Source organism: Rhincodon typus, chromosome 27, assembly GCF_021869965.1.
Source record: "Rhincodon typus isolate 14 chromosome 27, sRhiTyp1.1, whole genome shotgun sequence".
NCBI classification, from domain to species: Eukaryota; Metazoa; Chordata; class Chondrichthyes; order Orectolobiformes; family Rhincodontidae; genus Rhincodon; species Rhincodon typus.
This window is the reverse complement of record NC_063358.1, coordinates 29,516,347-29,534,751: the sequence shown is the minus strand read 5'-3', so window position 1 is coordinate 29,534,751 and position 18,405 is coordinate 29,516,347. Positions and strand designations below refer to the sequence as shown.

The window sequence follows — 18,405 nt, the reverse complement described above, 5'->3', positions numbered from 1 at the left end:
TGAATGAGTAATCCAGAGCTCTAGGCTAATGGTCTGAAAACATATTCTCAAATTATACCTTACTGTTGGAATTAAATTCAATGAATAACCTTGGATTAGGAAGCTATTAATGGTGACCATGAAACCATTGTTGATTGTTATAAAAAACAATCTGGTGGGGCTGTTGTGGCACACAGATAGTGTCCCTATTTCTGGGCCAGAAGGTTTGGGTACAAGTCCCACCTGCTCCATAGTTGTGCCTGCAAAAGTTGATAAACAATATCGGTTAAGTTTCCTTATGTGTATCTCCAAAAACCAAAAAGATATAAAAACTGAAGTTCTTTTCAGAAGTTGACACAAACAGACCTGTGGATGCACTTATCATAGAATCTATCTATAGGGCAGATGGAGGCCATTCAACCCAATAAGTCTGCACCAACACTCTGAAGCACATCCCACCCAATCCCCAAGACCCCACATTTAACATGTTTAATTCACCTAATCTGTATATCTTTGGACTGTGGGAGGAAGCCAGACCACCTAGCAGGAGCCCATGTAGACAGAAGGAGGACATACAAGCTACACACAGTTGCCCAAGGCTAGAATTGAACCCAGGTCCCTCATGCTGTGAGGCCAAAGCATTAACCACAGTGTCACTTAACTTGAGCTTTTTGGATATACTTTTTTTTTGTCCCAAATGGACAAAAGTTTTAATCAAAGTTTTATTCCAAACACCTAAACACAGTATATCTACAGGTCTGTTTGCATCCTTTCGGACCTTTATAAAAACAACTTTACTTGGCCCGAACAGACCTCAGTGGTTAGTCTCATAACAACTGGAGACAGAAAAAAATAAGTGCACAGATAATGGAAAAAAAATGTTCACAGATACCATTGCTTTTTGATAACAATAATCTGAATCCATTCCCCAACAGCCTAGGGTACAGTGACTTTAAGAGTTAAATGAATATTTTTGGTTGAGATGACTAGTAAAAAATCTTACAGGACAAGGTAAATGATTCTGAATGCTGGTAATATTTGAAAAACAGTCAGTCTCAAGGTTTTTTTCGGAAAAAGGATCCCCAACTTCTATCAAAAAAAACCCATCTGGTTTACTGGTATCCTGTAGGGAAGGAAGTCTGTTCTCTATACCTGGTTTGGCTGACATGTTATTCCAGATTGACAGCAACGTTGCTTTCTCCTATCTGCCCTCTGAAATGACATAGCAAGTCACTCAGATCAAGGACAATTGGGGATGGATATCAAATGCTGGGCTTGCCTGTGATGCCCAAATCCCATGAAGGAATAAATAAAACAATTAAAATAAAATAATGGAAGCCTCTACCCCAATATATACATCTGTTATAGTCAGTGCACACTGCCTTAAGATATCAGTGAGATGAGTACATGATACTTGTGAAGCGTCTATCCACATGCTCCCACTTTCTAGGTAAGACAGCCAACGTACTCCAGGTTCAAATGAGACTGTCTTCTGGAGTCCCAGCTCGGAATAAGCCCATCTCAAGTCACAACTCATTCACTTACACTTGATAATGGCACCTCCCAAACATTAATGCCCCTGGCAATCATCCCAATATATACATCTGTTATAGTCAGTGCACACTGCCTCAAGGTTCTGGCCATACAAAATTTGAATAATCATGGATAATGGAAGCCCAGATTACTGTTTACTGCAGGCTGGACCCACCAAGAGGACTGCAAAACCAAAGGTATCCTGTGTACTTACTGCGCTGACACTACCTGTTCACTATTAAGAATTATGTCTCTGTTCTTCACATTTCCAGTTGCTGGAACAGCGAGAGGTAAATAACCCAAACCTACTGTAATAATATCAAGAAGCCAAGCCTCCTGCAGCAATTTAAGAGCAGTTATTTACCTCTTTTTTAAGTTATCATTGCATGTGATTCAGAATTCAGGATTGCAAATCAGTTCCAAATCATTGATAGAATCAACAGAATTTGTTGTGTTCAACTTTCCCTTTCTCTGGCAGATAGGTTTATGTAGAGTATGTAAGGAATGAATAGTCTACCATTGTCTTAGTGAGTGAAATAACTTTCATTTATAAAGAATCCTTCACATTCTTAAGTAGGTCAAAGTACTCCATAACCATGTAAAGGATTTTTGAAGGATCACCATTTATGAAATCTGAGCCAATTTGCTTACAGTGATGTCCCACACAAAGAAATGAAATTAATGACCAGATAACCTATTTTGACTGATGTTAGTTGATGGATTAATGCTGATCAGGACAGTGTTGCTGGTCTTCTTTGAATACTGCCATGAGATCATTTACATCCACTTGAGTAGGTCAGGCTTCAAGTTAATGTCTTGTCCAAGAGAAAGTATGTGTGGAATACATTGAAGTGTCAGCTTAAATTGTCCCTAGGACCGAACCTCTAAATGGGACTTGAGCCTACAGTTGATTGAGTCCAGAAAGTTGTTTTTGACACCAAATAAGATGAATGCAATATTTAATGGAAGGTCTAAAATATTGCATTAAAATTCAGATATTTTGCGCAACATGACTGTTCTGACAGAGTGGTTCCCATACTTCTTTGGTTGAAATCTTTATTATCAAATGGATTAGCAATGGAACACAACTTTTGATATCATAATTATTATATTTTATAATATGAAACTGCTGCATGTAAGGATTGTTACATAATGCCTTTCAGAAGAAGGGCATTTACTTACAGATATCAGTGAGATGGGTACATGATACTTGGGAAGCGTCTATCCACATGCTCCCACTTTCTAGGTAAGACAGCCAACCTACTCCAGGTTCACATGAGACTCTGTTCTGGAGTCCCAGCTCGGAACAAGCCCATCTCAAGTCACAACTCATTTACTTACACTTGATAATGGCACCTCCCAAACATTAACGCCCATGGCAATCATCCACATTACCCACCCAGAAAGCCATATTTTGTGCATCCTGAAATGTCCCTACAGATTCTCATGTTCTAAGTCAGAGAATCATTGCTCTAATCAAAAAAAGGCTGTATCTCAGACATTTAATTCATTTCTGGGGTATGAGTGTCACTGACAAGGCCAATATTTATTGCCCACTGTTAAGAAGTGGTGGTGAGCTGCCTTCTTGAACAATTGCAGTCCATGTGATATAGGTGCACCAACGTGGTATGAGGAAAGGAGTTCCAGAAGTTTGACCCAAAAGCAACAAAAGAACAACAAAAACAACTCTAAAATCAGATGGTATGTGACCTGGGGCAGGGAGGCAGGGAGCTTGTAGGTAATGAGTTCCCAAGCACTTGCTGCCTTTGTCCTTCTAGACAGTAGAGGTTGGAAGTTTGGAAGTTGCTGTCAAAGGACCCTTGAGGAGACACACACTTCTGTCACTGTGCATCAGTTGTGGAGGGAGTATGTTGAATGTGTGAGGGATGTTGATCAAATGGGCAGCATTGTGCTGGATGCTGGTAAGCTTCTTGAGTGTTGTTGGAGCTGCACCCATCCATACAAGTAGAAAGCATCCCATTGTTCTCCGTTTTGTGTTTTGTAGAGGCTTTGGAGAATCAGGAAGTGATTTACCCTCGCCGCAGAAATCTTGCCTCCACAGTATTGTCCTGTTCGGTTTCTGTCAGTAGTAACCTTCAGGATGTGGATAGTAGGGGATTTAGTGATGGTAATGTCATTGAACATCAAGGATAAATGGATAGATCTTCTTTCCTTGAAGGTGCTTATTGTTTGATCCTTGTGTAGTGTGAATGTTACTTCTGAAGCTGGAATTTGCGTTGTTCAGCCATACCCTAGACTCTACCCTAAATTCCAGGGGTTGTGTTATTTAAATAACAATGGGAGACTTCTGACTGTTTGAAACTCCTCTCAAGCTTCTGAACTTTTGCCTCTGCCAGCCCTCCACACGCTATTGTGACACCCGCTTCATCTATGCTATTTAAATTCAACTTCATCCATGCTATTTGTAATGTTATTTTCCTGTTCATTTGAGGTTGCATCTGGAATTATGAATAATTATGCAGATGAGTTCCATTTCCAATTGAAATGCAGGGAGGCTTAAAAACATTGTACTTCAAAGGGAACGTATACCCATGAATGGAAGCCAATAGCATCTGGCACAGTGGCTGTTTTGACCTCACATTGCCCCTGTAGATCCAATGCCTTTCACACATATACAGACAATAGCAATATCAAAAATATTATAACAATTGATGCCATGCAAAATATTATGAACTGACGTGAAAGGGCTTTTCCATGCCAGTGTTTAAATTGAAATGAAGAATGTTTTAAAGTTTTTTTTTAACATTCATACCTTTTTCTTGCTGTCAATAACTATTTCATGCTATTTAGTTAAAATCTGGATATTTAATACAACAAGTTCATATCAAATATCTGTTTGTCATATTTTGCACAGGTTGAAAGCCTGGGCAGGAAAGGAGAAGTTTTACAAATAGATCTCCAGTAGGGAGGATCCCCCACCGAGAGCACATGTTATGAAATCATTGTATGTTCCTTCCAATTTTTTCCGCTAAAATTTAATGAACCTGAAACCCTCTATCCTACACTGACATTTTCCAAATTTGCCCCCAACATGGGAAGCTCCTTGCCCGAAATGTAAGTCTTTAAAGTCAACTTTCAAATTTTGTGATGCAACCTTCTCTTCTGCCTTGTGAAGACACAGCTGCCTGGCTGAACTGATAAGTCAGCATGTAGGGTATTGTATGTTGGAAAGTGCTTCCTACCAGTGCCAGTTACAGTAAAGTAGATGAGTTCCCAGACAGCCAATATTGGTCTAGATTTCAAAGGACCCCTTTGGGATAGAGGGCCCATTGCAGGCGGCCTTTGAAAATTGCAGTCCAGGAGATCATTGCAGGATCCAGATGGCTTCTGGACAGTTTTGAATTTTGAATGGCCAGTGAGCAGTTAAGGAGCAGGGAATGTGCTTGGCACTAATTCCCGTTTCCTAAGCTGCTTTAAGTGCCTTGTTAATTTAGTTCCCGAATGACACTTTCAAATACTTTTCCAGAGAACCAATGAGTCTTATGTATGTCAGAGCACAGCTGCTGGGTGAATTGCTAAGCCCAAATAAATTGTTTCCAAACCAAACCTGTGAGGTCAAAAATTGGTAGAATTAGCACTGATTCTTATGTTGTCATGCAAGGACTCTAAAATTCCACCTCCCTGGCCTTCCCAGAGTCTGTCTGCTCTAATCACAAAGTAGTAGCAGCCACCCAGCAGGCAGCAGATCCCGCCTTTTGAAAGGCTCTTGTCACCTTTAATTGGACTTTGAACAACCTCCTGGCCAATTAGGCCACCAACAGTTAAAAATGACATTGTCAGTGTGATGCAGCTTGGTGTGTTTGGGACACAGAATATACCTAATCAATAGAATCAATTTATCGACTGAATGACTCAAACGACAACATCAGGCTTCACATAACGTTTCCTGACAGGGTTCAGAAACAGAGAAAGGAAAGCTCAATGGAAGGAGAGTTCTGCAGTGGTTATGGGACTGTAATTGTCTCCTTCTTAACTTAGATAGAGTTGCTATGCTGCTGAATCTAAAAACATAGGCCTGCCCAACAGAAGGGCTTAATTATAAAGTTAACATCCACAAATATAACTTCTCTATCAATTAACAGCCTCTTCACAAACCTGTTCAATGATTTTTTTTTAACAACCTCTACCTCCGATATTGCAATCAATTCGTTACTGTTGGATGGTGTATGTCGAATTTCTAAATGAAATGGATCAGATTTTCTTCTGAGGCATGGATGGAAGTTACACATGGGGACCCAGTGGAATCCCCATCATAGCAGACTCCAAAGGAATTGCCCAGAATATTAAAGATTCCACTTGTCAATTCCCCTACACCTGGAACTGTTTAAAATTACAATTTAAATTGGAGAATTCAGAGGGTTCCACTGCAGTTAAGTAAATAGTTAATCAGTAAACGTTAGACGAGCAAAAACTTTGTTTAACCCCTGGTAACTATTACAATTACCCTCCCCTATTACAATTACCTCACATAATGTCAACAGTACCAAACCCAGGCCCCTTATACCCCCAGAAGCTAACCCAGCACTTCCCTCCCATTAGGTCCCAACAGTCTCAGCCCTTCCTTCTTCCCATGCCACCAGACCTAATCCCCTGCCCCACCACTGGACTCAACACCCTCTTATGTGGCCTACAGAGCCGATACACATTCCCTCACTCTGGCCCCAACTCCACTCTCTTCCCACCACTCCACCTTCCCTTATTGTGAAAGCCTCCCATCCCCTACTCTGCAACTTGGCATCATCATTCTAGCCCCCACTGAACCCCATATCTTCCACCCACCCTGACCTAATCTAAATCCACTGTCACTTACCTGGTCCACTTGCCAAATTGTGCTTTGGTAACTCACATTATATGTTACCCAGCTGGCAAACTACCCCTACCTACTTGGCACCCTACTTGCTACTTATTTGGTACACTATCCACTTGGCACCCTACTTATCTGGCACCCATCAGTCTAACCTCACTCTTACCTGATGTACTTATCATTTCACAGGAGCTGTCAAAAATGCTGCCTGTGACGCTGAACGTTTAAATTTCAGAATGCAGCAACTGACTGCTATGTGAAAATGGGCATAGTTTGCCTTCCTCCAACTATTCTGCACCATGAGCGATCTGCCAGCATGGAAGTACAGCTCCGAATTTCTGAAGAAGCCCTTATCAAAATCCCCTGTCACAAATACTAAGCTCTTCTGAGCTGAGTGGCAACCTGCTTGTGATTGCCGCTCCTTGGAAAATCCAACACATTTTTTCTTGGAGCTCAGGTAATCTGTGCAACAAATATGTTTCAATTGTTTTTCGTGAAAAGATTTAAAGTTTACAATAACTAAAACAAAACAAAATCAACATTGCCAACACTTATGGTATATTTTAGCTCTGTGTACTTCCCTTCATATATTATCACTGGTGCATCTAATGCATTCCTGAGCTGTTTCTGTATAAATCAGGATAATCCTAAGTAACAGGAATGTTGTGTAGTTTCACAATTGGACGACAAGGCCCTAACCTGACTGTCTACATCAAAACTGTCCAGATGTTTGCTAGAACACACACTCCTAATACTGATAGGGGTGATGGCAGGGATGGTGGGAAATCTTTTTGTTAGAGAGAATAGAGGTACACAATGATTTAGTGATCTCATGATCAGAAAAATAATTCAGTAGCCATGTGTGAAAAATAACATTTGACTACAAAACAGCGGTCATATTTCAGTTCTGATGCTTTTTGAAATATCCTAGGAGTGTGAAAGTTGCAATTGACATTTTTAAACAGAAGACATACAATTACCAGATGTCTAATTAATAGCACTTTGTTGTCCTGGGATAAGTTTCTTAATGTATTTAGAGAAGATATGAGATTAATTTTGTGGAGACTCAACTATAGAAGGCTAAAGCATATTTTATCATATGGAACTGCATCGTTTTCAATTTACCAACAATAATGTAAATTATTGAGCTTTACAGCCAAGAAGGTGCATGTATATGGCCGAGCGGAAGAACTGAGGGCAAAGAATCTTATCATGTTCTAATCGTGAAATTAATATCAAAGACTGGATAGCTGCTAACAGATAAGATTTGTCAGCAATAAGATCAATGAAATCAGGAGACAGTGCTCTAAGCCTCGGAATCAGAAGTCTGTGTACGTTCTTATTTCAAAGGTTTGAGCACATGATTCAGATTAACAGTCCAATGTAACACTGAGAGAGTGCTGCATTGTCCAAAGTGCCATTTTTGAAATGAGAAGTTAAACAAGAATCTTGTCTGCTGTCTTCAGTTAGAAAATATAAAAGGACCCATAATGCCCATATCAAAGAAGAGCATGAGGTTGTCCTAGCATCTTGGCCAATATGTGTTCCTCAGCCACTATCATGAAAACATTAACTGATCATTATTGCATTCCAGTTTAGGGGATCTTGCTGTTGTACACAAATAGGCTGCTGGGTTTCATATGTTACCACAACGATTATATTTTAAAAAGAGCTTAATTGTGCAGATGCTGAGAACATCCTGAAAGATACTATATAATTAAAAGTCTTCTGGTCCTTTAATGGTTGTTTGGTGATGTACATTTGTGAATTATGTAATACGCTGCATGAGTTTGAGAATAAAAAAATGCCCCGCTTGAGTTTGCAGTGAGGCAGTCAGTACATAAATATAGTGTGAGAGTATGTGCATTTTCTCTGCTGCTACCAACTGAGACCAATAAGCTGCATTTCTGGTTCTGGCTAGGCAGAAGAACAATTAAAGCTTCCAAATCTTCCTTAGCTGGTATTTTTAAAAGTTTGCCTGGAAGAAAGTCAAGCATAATTCTGGATATAGGTGTGGGCATAGCTCTTTCCAAAATAAAAATATAAATATTTGGAAAGTTAGGAGAAAAAGAGTTCTCACTTTCTAAATATTTAAACTGAGGGTGATTGGGTTTGCAAAGGGTTCAGTGGTTTACCAGATCCTGAGTACTTTCCAAACCAGGCTCGGTATTGCACTATTTACAGTGCATACAATGTGTAATCAGAATGCTGTAAGGCTACCACTTTAAGGAGGGTGAGGGGTCACAGACCACTTTGCTCCAGAGACCCCACTTTGGACTCACATGATAAGTTGATAATGCTCTTCACATTGATGTTAAACTTTGAACATTAAGGCACCTTTAACTTTTGGGTAGTGTTTAAGTTCAAAGTGATTATCCCTTTTTACTGATGTTCAGAAATGATCCAAAACTGAAATAAAACAGCAATCGATCTCCTAAACAAGTAAACTAAAACAGAAGCAATGAGCTTCACATGTCTCATGTAAATATCAATCACACAAACTGAGATGGTAAAATATGACAGCACTAGGAGAACTGAAGTCACCACGGAGCATGACAGTGTGATGGCACAGTTAACAACTGGATTTAAATATTTATTTAATGAAACAATGGGGAGTATTGTCAATTAACGGGCATCTGCCCTTGATGGAGAAATTCACCAAAAATATCCTTAGCATCTTCCAAACCCACGATCACTTCCATCAAGAAGGACAAGGGAAGCAAATATATGGGAACACCACCAGCTGCAAGTTCCCCTCCAAGCCACTCACTATTCTGGCTTATAAATATATCACCATTTCTTCGCTGTCGCTGGGTCAAAATCATGGAATTCCCACTCTAATGGCATTGTGGATCAACCCACAGCATGTGGACTGCAGCATGCAAGAAAGTGGCTCACTACCACCTTCTTGAGGGCAAGTTGGGCTGAGCAATAAATGCTGGCCAGCCAGCGACGCCCACATCCCATGTGTGAATAAAACAATAGATCGCATGGCGAGAAAATCTCTTTCAGTAGCCTCATTCAGTAATTACTTCATGAAAACAAGATTGTACACCAAAAAGATTAAAAACATGTATAACATTGATAAGCAATGATGCCTTGCACTTTATTATTGGAACAAAAGGGAACAAGATCTAGATTTTAAAATCCTCAAACTTGCAATTTATAGTAGATTCTTTGAACTCCAATATCTTTGCCCTATGCCATCAAAATTACCGTTACATTCAACTAAATGTATTTTTTCTGTTTCCTGACTCCTCATACCACATCTTTGAAGGCACTGGCGCCTGAAAGACAAGCTTTACAAAAGTGCAGTATGAACAAGTACAGGCATGAAGATGAGTCCATTACTTCTGTTTATTTATTTGACCCACCCAAATCCCTGTCTTGAAGTTTGCATAGTTACAGCATTGCTTTCCAAGGTTTGGCTTTTGTTATTATACTTCTGCAGAAAATCACCAGCACCGAATTCTTTTGTGACACAGAATTGATAACATAAAGGTAATTAAACACACCTAGATACGGAATTCTTACAGTGAAGGGGACACAGTGCAAACTGAGCTAGGTAACAGGGCTGTCACATACATTTGTATTACACTCAGCTGCAAAGGCTCCACATTCAGAAACTTCTTCACTAAACTTCCATAGCTTTCTAATTATTTTACCTCCTCTAAGATGCTTAATAAAACTATCTTTTGACCAAGCATTTGGTCTTTCACCCCACTAACCCCTTACAGAGCTCGGTATGAAACTTTGCATTGGAATGGTCCTAAAACCATTGCTTTTCTTTGATGGGATGTGGACATCATTGTCCAGGCCAGCATTTGTTATCCATCTCTAGTCATCCTTGAACAGAATGGCTTGATCGGCCATTTCAGACGACAATCAAAAGAAGCGCGGATGCTGTAAATCAGGAACAAAAACAGAAGCTGCTGGAAAAGCTCAGCAGGTCTGGCAGCACCTGTGAAGAAAAATCAATGTTAACATTTTGGGTCCAGTGACATATTCTGAGGAAGGGTTTTCATTTCAATTGAGTGTCAACTACATTATTGTAGTAATGTAGTCATATCTGGCAAGACGAGGTAAGGTGGGAAGATTTCTTTTCCAATAGGACATTAGGAAACCCATACAGAGAGAATGTATAAACTCCACACAGACAGTCACTGAAGGGTGGAATCAAACCTGGGTCCCTGGTGCTGTGAGGCAGCAGTGCTAACCACTGAGCCATCGTGCCAGCTTGAAGACTTCTATCACATCACCCCTTAATTCTCTAAATTCTGGAGAAAACAACCGTAATTTGTATAATCTTTCCTCTAAACTTAACCCCTGAAGTCCAGGTATCATTCCTGTAAACCTTTGCTGTACTCCATCCAATGTCAATACATCTTTCCTAAGCTGTGGTGCCCAGATGTGCTCACGATACTCCAAGCGGGGGTTAAGCAGGGTTTTGTATAACTGCAGCATAACATTTGCATCCTTATACTCCAGCCCTCTAATGGCCAGTATTCTTTTAGCTTTCTTGATTATTTTCCGTACCTGTTTGTGACATTTTAAAGATCTCTGCACCTGAACATCTAAGAGTCTTTGAATATCTATTGTATTTAATTTTACACTATCTAGAAAGTACCCTTTATTTGTCCGAAATGAATAACTTCATGCTTGCTTATTTTGTTGCAATCTAACACCTAAACTCATCAAATCAATTATGTAGAATGTGAGTCTAGTGGAAAAGCAAATACTGAGAACGCTGGGAATCTCAGATAGTGCTGGAAATGCTCAGCAGGTCAGACAGTATCTGTGGACAAAGAAATAGAGCAAATGTTTCAGACTGAGCAGCTTTCTTCAGGTCTACTGAAAGGTCATAAGACAGAATTGAGTCTAATTTTTAATTGGAGATAATAGTTAAATTTCATGGAAACTGGTGAATAATGTAGCACAAAGCTACATGATGGACCAGAGGTCTCCAGATAGACAGAAGTTCCCACGCACTGGCTACCGGCCAATTGCCCAGAACATTGAAACTTCCGATGACATGCCTCACCCCTCGTGGCCCACAAGGGAAACAAGTGAGAATTTAGAACAAGACTTCATCTGCATTGATTGATTATCTTTAGTGCGTGCAATTTAACATTGATGTCAACAATGAATAACAGGAAAGGAGGTGTGCATTTTGCAAGCCTCTTGCTTAATTGTCACTTGGTTTACATCAGGCAGGAAATTCGAATTTGATAGTGTGATTTCATGGGGTAGTCACTCCTTGTTACCACTGAAACAGAGTTGTCACTATATACAATTTGTCTGCTGATCTTCCTGAATGAAAATTATGACACAATATGTGCTGAGATTATGAAAGGTGCGATAGGTGCAAGTTTGTTTGTTCAGTCTTATCTTGATCCAGAAATTAATGGATACATTTAGCGTTCACAGTACAGTATCTCGATTTCTCCCCTTCATTCAGTCTTTTAGGATCAAGGATGTTATATTTCCACTCCAAGTTAATGAGCTCTGAACTGACTGACCAATCCAATGTGTGAACTGTAGACTCTGCTACATATGGGGAAAGTAATACTTATAGGGTTGAGGTTCGGGTTGTTTGGAGATTTGTGTACTCTCTCTCATGCTGCGTCCTCCCTTCTCTGTGTTCCTGATGAAGTCTCTTGATATGTCCAGTGCCTGCCTAAATGAACCTTTTCCATTTCCAGTGATCACAATCCAGGTTCTCATGCATCGCCAATTTGTTTGATCTTTTCTTTGCATTAACCCCAAGCATTTCCACCCTACTTCTGGGAATCTTCATTGAAGTCAGGTTCTGTTTAGAGCAACTGCTGCAGGAATCTGGTTTCAGGAATACAAATAGCATGTCCTGCCCAGTGCAGCAGGTTTTGATTGATGCAGGGTGCATTGGTTTAGGAGAGGATACTGCTGTTTGACAGAGTCTTCTGCCATTAACTTTAGAGGATCACGTGAAGGCACTGTTGGTGGCACATCTCAAGCACTTTGAGTTGTTTGGGCTAGGCTGACCACATCTCTGAAGCATATACGTAAATACCATCATTACCCCTCCGGTTTAAGATCCTGGTTCTCAAAAACTATTTTCCTCAGTCTATCGAAAGCTGTGAGGCACATTGAAGATAAATTTTCTTGTGCATGTTTACCGTAGTCAAGTGGAGTCTCCTAAAGTGGTCCACATCTTCAAGGGTTCAGATAGGATTTCAGGATATAACAGTATCTAGATAGTGTCTTTGGGTGTTGCCACTACATAGCCTGACTTTCAGTCCATTCTAACTAGTGGGAACAATATTAGAACATCAGAACCAGAGGCTACAGAATTCATTACCACAGCAAGTGGTTTTGACCAAAGATTTTGAGTTTTCAGGAAAGAGATAGGAATAGCTCTATGGTGAACAAGGATTATGGGGTAAGGGCAGGACAAAGGTATTGAGCTCAATGATTAGCCATGATCATATTGAATGGTAGAGCAGGCTCAGGGGGTTGAATGGTCTATATCTGCTCCTGTCTTCTAAATTTCTATGTCATTCCATCCATACTTTCAAAATTCTAATGTGAACAAACAATTTAACAGGCAATGCCCTGGTAAGTTTGATGATTACCTATTGACAGATAACCTGCCATTCTTCTCCAATCTGTCCTATCTGTGACTCCAGTCCAACACTGATCTGGTTGATTCTTGGCTATGCTTTGAATAGACCACAAACTTGTTCAGTTGCACCACATCAGGGTAGTGAGGGGCACCAACTTTGCTAGTGGTAGTAAGATCCTGAGAATAAATTTAGAAATGCAAAGGCAACAGTCTGTTCAATTTGCACATTTTTTTTCAATCATGAGTTGATTTTGATAGTTCTTCCTGCAGTACTGCAGACACCCTGTGCCTGAAAACCCTGTGTAGGATATATCACCTCCTCTGAGCCAAAGCAACCGTGCTCATTCCAATGAAGTAGCTGGCAATTAAAGAGAAGGTTGCTGTTGCTCTACTGGTGCTGCCTCCTATTCATCCACTTCAATGGGTCAGGATAGAGCAATGTAATTGAATGAAGATCTTTTGGTAGTTATATATCAGCCAAACCTTGGTGAAATAGAATCTATTTCAGAGTCATGGAGTTATACAGCACAGAAACAGATCCTTAAGTCCAACTCAACCATGCCAATCAGATATCCTAAACTGATCTAGTCCTATTTGCCAGTATTTGGCCTGAATACCTCTAAACCCTTCGTATTGATGTACCCATCCAGATGCCTTTTAAATGTTGTAATTGTACCAGCCTCCACCACTTCCTCTGGCAGCTCTTTCCATACACGCACCACCCTCTGCGTGAAAAACTTGCCTCATAGGTTCTTTTAAAATCTTTTCGCTCTCACCTTAACCTGTATGCTTTGGTTTTGGATACCCTTATCCTAGGGAAAAGACCTTGGCTATTCACCCTATCCATGCCCCTCATGATTTTAAAAATCTCCATAAGGTCACCCCTCAGCCTCCAACACTCCAAGGAAAGTAGCGCCAGCCTCTTCAGCCTGTTCCTATAGCTCCAACCCCAGCAATTTCCTTGTAGATCTTTTCTGCACCCTTTCAAGTTGAACAACATCTTTCCTATAACAGGGATGCCAGAATTGAACACAATATTCCAAAAGTGATCTAACCAATGTCCTGTACAGCCACAATGTGACATCCCAACTCCCATACTCAATGCACTGACCAATAAAGGCAATTGTAACAAACACTTTCTTCACTCTCCTACCTACCTGTGATTCTATTTTCAAGGAATATGAACCTGCAGTCCAATGACTCTTAGTTTGGCAACACGCCCCAAGATCCTACCTTTAAATGTGTAAGTCCAGTCCTAATTTGCCTTACCAAAATGCAGCATCCCACATTTATCTAAATTAAACTCCATTTGTCACTCCTCAGCCCATCGGCCCATCTGATCAAGATCCCGTTGTATCCTGAGATATGATGAATACTCCTGGGTAATTTGAACATGGTCTGTTTGGCAAATGTGTGCAATCATAACTCTTTAAACTGTGGGAATTTAGCCAGCAGAGGGGATGTGACAAAATTTTCATTCTCATCTCTACAAAGACATATGAGTACCAACCCTGATACAGGTGGCATTTGTCACCTGGGAGATGCATGTATGGAGATAAGAGTGAGAGATTCTATTTCACCAGCAGATCCTTGCATAGAATCCAAAGCTAAGAACCTAATATAAAGTTTTGGCAAAGATCTGTAGCTCAGGTTGTGGGTGAGGTTATTGACTTGCTTGAAAGCTGGCTTGTTCTCGTTCAGATGTTTCATCACCATGCTAGGTGACATCATCAGTGGAGCCTCTGATTAAGCAATGTTATTCTACTCCACTTGGAATTTATACTGTCTGGTCCATTATGGTGAGTAGTGTCATTTCCGGCTTTGATCTGTATGTGTTTGTATATGGGGTCCAATTCTAGGTGTTTGTTGATTGCATTATGGGTGGAGAATCATGCCTCTAGGAATTCCCGTTCATGTCAATGTTTGGCTTGGGCTACTATGGTTACCTTGTCCCAGTTAAACTGATGGCCTTCATGGCTTTAATTGCTGTTGTTCCTTTGATTGCCTACATGGTCCACTTGGAAAGGAATTTTCTGGAAGGCTGCAAAATGTTAGCGAAAGCTCATGTAAGTCTGAGCTTCTTGAAGCGTGTGTTTAGTCATGTCCAGGAAGTTAATCCTGTGCCTGTAAATCCCTTGTAGGGTGTGACTGTCCCTACAGAATGCCAGGTGATTCAGGAGGAGTTTGTTGCTGCTTTTGCTGGTGCTGGTTCCCGTTCTTCCACTTCAAAGGCTTGGAATGGATCCACGTATACAGCTGACATCTGCTTTAATTCTGGCAACTGGAAAATGCACGTAGAATCATAGAATCCCCACAGTGTGGAAACAGGCCATTCGGTCCACACTGTCCCTCTGAAGGGCAACCCACCCAGAACCATCCTTCTACACTATCCCTGTAACTCTGCATTTCCAGTGACTAATGCACCTAACCTACACATCCCTGAACACTATGGGCAACTTAGCGTGGCCAATCCACTAAACTTGCAAATCTTTAGACTCTGGGAGGAAACCAGAGCACCTGGAGGAAACCCATGCAGACACGGGGAGAACGTGCAAACTCCACACAGACATTCGCCCAAGGTTGGAATGAAACCTGGGTCCTCGGAGCTCTGAAGGTGGCACTGCTAACCACTGAGCCACCCATCAAGGTAAAAACTCCAATGGAATAGAAATGAATTCCAAGATATTGGAAATCAATTCCAACACAGTGAAGGCACACTTTCAGAACACATCCTATCAACAAAGCCTTTCATTAAGCCAGGAACAGGCTGATCTATTCAGTATTTAAGGCCTTTCTTGCCTGTCAATTGTTTAGTCCTAACAATCCTCACGGTCCCCTTAGCTTTCCCATCTGGCAAATGCCAGGAAGCCCAGAAAATCTTTGCAAGCAGAATTAACACAAGCTCTTTTGTGACACAGTTTTTCTAACACACGTGTTTGGGTTAAATGCAAATCAGTGGGTTTCTGCCAGTTTCCCAACACAGGCACAGTTTCTGGTGTTTGAACTTAGACCTCTACATAGAAAGCTATCCACCCTGGCAGGGTAAAGACATCCATTACAATTACTTGCTTTCAACATTACTAAACCTGACCTGTGCTTTATGTTTCTACCTGATGGAAGCCAGTTATTGACAAGATTCCTGTCTGATATATGCCATCTGGTCAAAAGAAATGCTTTTATTCTTTTATTCTTGATCTCTTTAAATTATCACACACGTTTGCTGGCCCAAAATAACTAAGTGATTGGCTGACTGTTAATATTGGAAAGCAGCCAAGTAATATCTTCTTGGAGAAAAAAGCAGTGGTGTCATTTGATTAAAGTATTTCCTCTGCAGTTGGAATTCTAACTTTCCCTCTGCTTTTTACTTGCCACACAGCTGCACTGTCATACTCAAAAGTTTGCCCCACCCAGAACTCCAAGTCAGTACAACTCCAAATAAACCAATCTCTCCTCAGAGGGAGGTATTACACACAGCCCACATAAGATCGAAGTTTGACAGACCTTTCAAAGTTGAACTGTCGGAGCAAAACGTGTGGTACTTCTGCAGGTATGTTTTTTCTCATATATCAAAGTATATTTTAAATGTTTCAAACTAACTAAACAAAAATCCACATTGTAAATGCTGAAATATGAACTTTCACAACTCAAATTTGTGGATTGGTCTTTTGCTAAAAAGCTGAAGCAACTTGTGGTTATATTGTTCTTTCTCAAGAAAATAGTGCAACCTATACAAAGTTTAATTTTTTGTTTAAATGAGGGTGCATGACTGATATGTTGATTCAGCACCCAATGTTTAAATTCAAAAAAATGAAGTCGTCTGGATTGTGGGATTCCTGTGAACACATGTCACAGTGGCAGGGTTTGCTTCTGTACTTGTTCCTTTCCAAGAAATCATTTCAAATGCATTTGAAAGATCACATATGTAAGCAAGAAAAGCTAAATGCACTTTAGATGGTGTATGATGCCTGTGGAATAAGAACTAGAAACCTGAAATCATTAGTCCCATTAGAAAGTGAATGTGTTATGCATGTATTGAATTTTTATTGTTCAGAGGCGAAGTTTAGCAGAGGCCAACTTTCATTTATAAAGCCATTGGAATGAATTACTGTCAATCAAAATGTTGTTACGATTAAATCTGGAATCCTGTCCCATATGAGTTGTCCTTTGAATCGAATAAGAGTTTTGTTCCGTCTCTAGAAACTGATACCTATTTGGATATCAACAATGACAAGTTTAAGGGATTTCCTGGATGAGTAACCTATCATGTCATTGTGTGCCCACTCACTTATGGTCTTTCCTTTTAGCAAGCCTGCAGCTCTGACTAATTTTTTCTCCAGGCATACCAGGAACTGATTTGGTTGGATTTTTGCCGAAGGCACTCAGATGTGTTTTTAAAAAGTGTGTTTCAAGTTAGTCTTACTTTGCTGTTTGCCAGAGGGCACAGCAAACTGTGAAGCAGAACTCAGGAGACTGTCAGAGGACATGCACAGCCGAGGGAAATGGTCTGATATGTGGCACACTCATTTAAACAAATATGCAAGGTGATGGCCTAATGGGTATTATCATGGGACTGTAATCCAGAGACCCAGACAATGTTCGAGAGACCTGGGTTTTGAATCCTGCCACAGCAGATGGTGGAATTTGAATTTGATAAAATATATGGAATTAAGAGTTTAATGATGACCATGAGTCGATTGTCAGGAGAAACCCATCCGGTTCACTAATGGTCCTTTAGGGAGGAAACTGCCATTCTCAACTGGTCTGACCTACATGTGACTCCAGACCCACAGCAATGTGGTTGACTCTGAACTGAATTAGGGCTGGGCAATAAGTGCTGCCTAGCCAGAGATGCCCTCATCCTGTTAATGAATAGAAGGAAATCCAATTCAATACAGGAGCATCTACTGTTGTAGAGAACTGGGATTAAAATGTACATTAAATAATAATTTGGTGATGACACAAAAATAGGTGGCATTGTAGACAATGATAGCATAAAATTATGAAAGGATATTGATAGACTAAGCGAATAGACAAAATGATGGAGTTCAATGCAAACATTTTGGACTGATAAAGGATAGGTCATGGTGCTTTCTAGATGATATGAAGTTAAATAGAGTGGGTTTCCAAAGAGACTTGGGGTTTCATGTGCATAGATCTTTAAAATATCACAAACAGTGCTGAAAATAATCAAAGAAGTTAATGAATGTTAGCCATTATATCTAGGAGTACAAGGATGCAGAATTTATGCTACAGTTATACAACATCCTTGGAATACTATGAGCAGATCTGGGCTCCACACCTTATGAATGATATATTGGCCTTGGAGGGAGTACAATGTAGGTTTAAAGAATGACACCTGGACTTTAGGGATTAAGTCATGAGGAAAGATTATCCAAATTAGGCTGGTTTTCTCTCAAATATAAAAGGTTAGGGGGTGATCTGATTAAACTCCTCAAGATATTAACTG

The 18,405-nt window shown here is 40.3% G+C and overlaps 1 protein-coding gene across 2 annotated transcripts in view; it reads left to right on the top strand.

Annotated features, from left to right (window-relative positions):
* The window catches only part of LOC109930675 (gap junction beta-4 protein-like), a 29,853-nt gene that overhangs the window by 2,000 nt on the left and 9,448 nt on the right, over positions 1 to 18,405 (top strand). The window contains exon 2 of one of the 2 annotated variants that reach the window (XM_020530131.2): positions 16,315 to 16,485. The exons of the other annotated variant lie outside the window; for it this stretch is intronic. The gene's annotated coding sequence lies outside the window, so the exon portion shown is untranslated. The remainder of the gene's footprint in view (positions 1 to 16,314; positions 16,486 to 18,405) is intronic. 2 annotated transcript variants of the gene reach the window in all.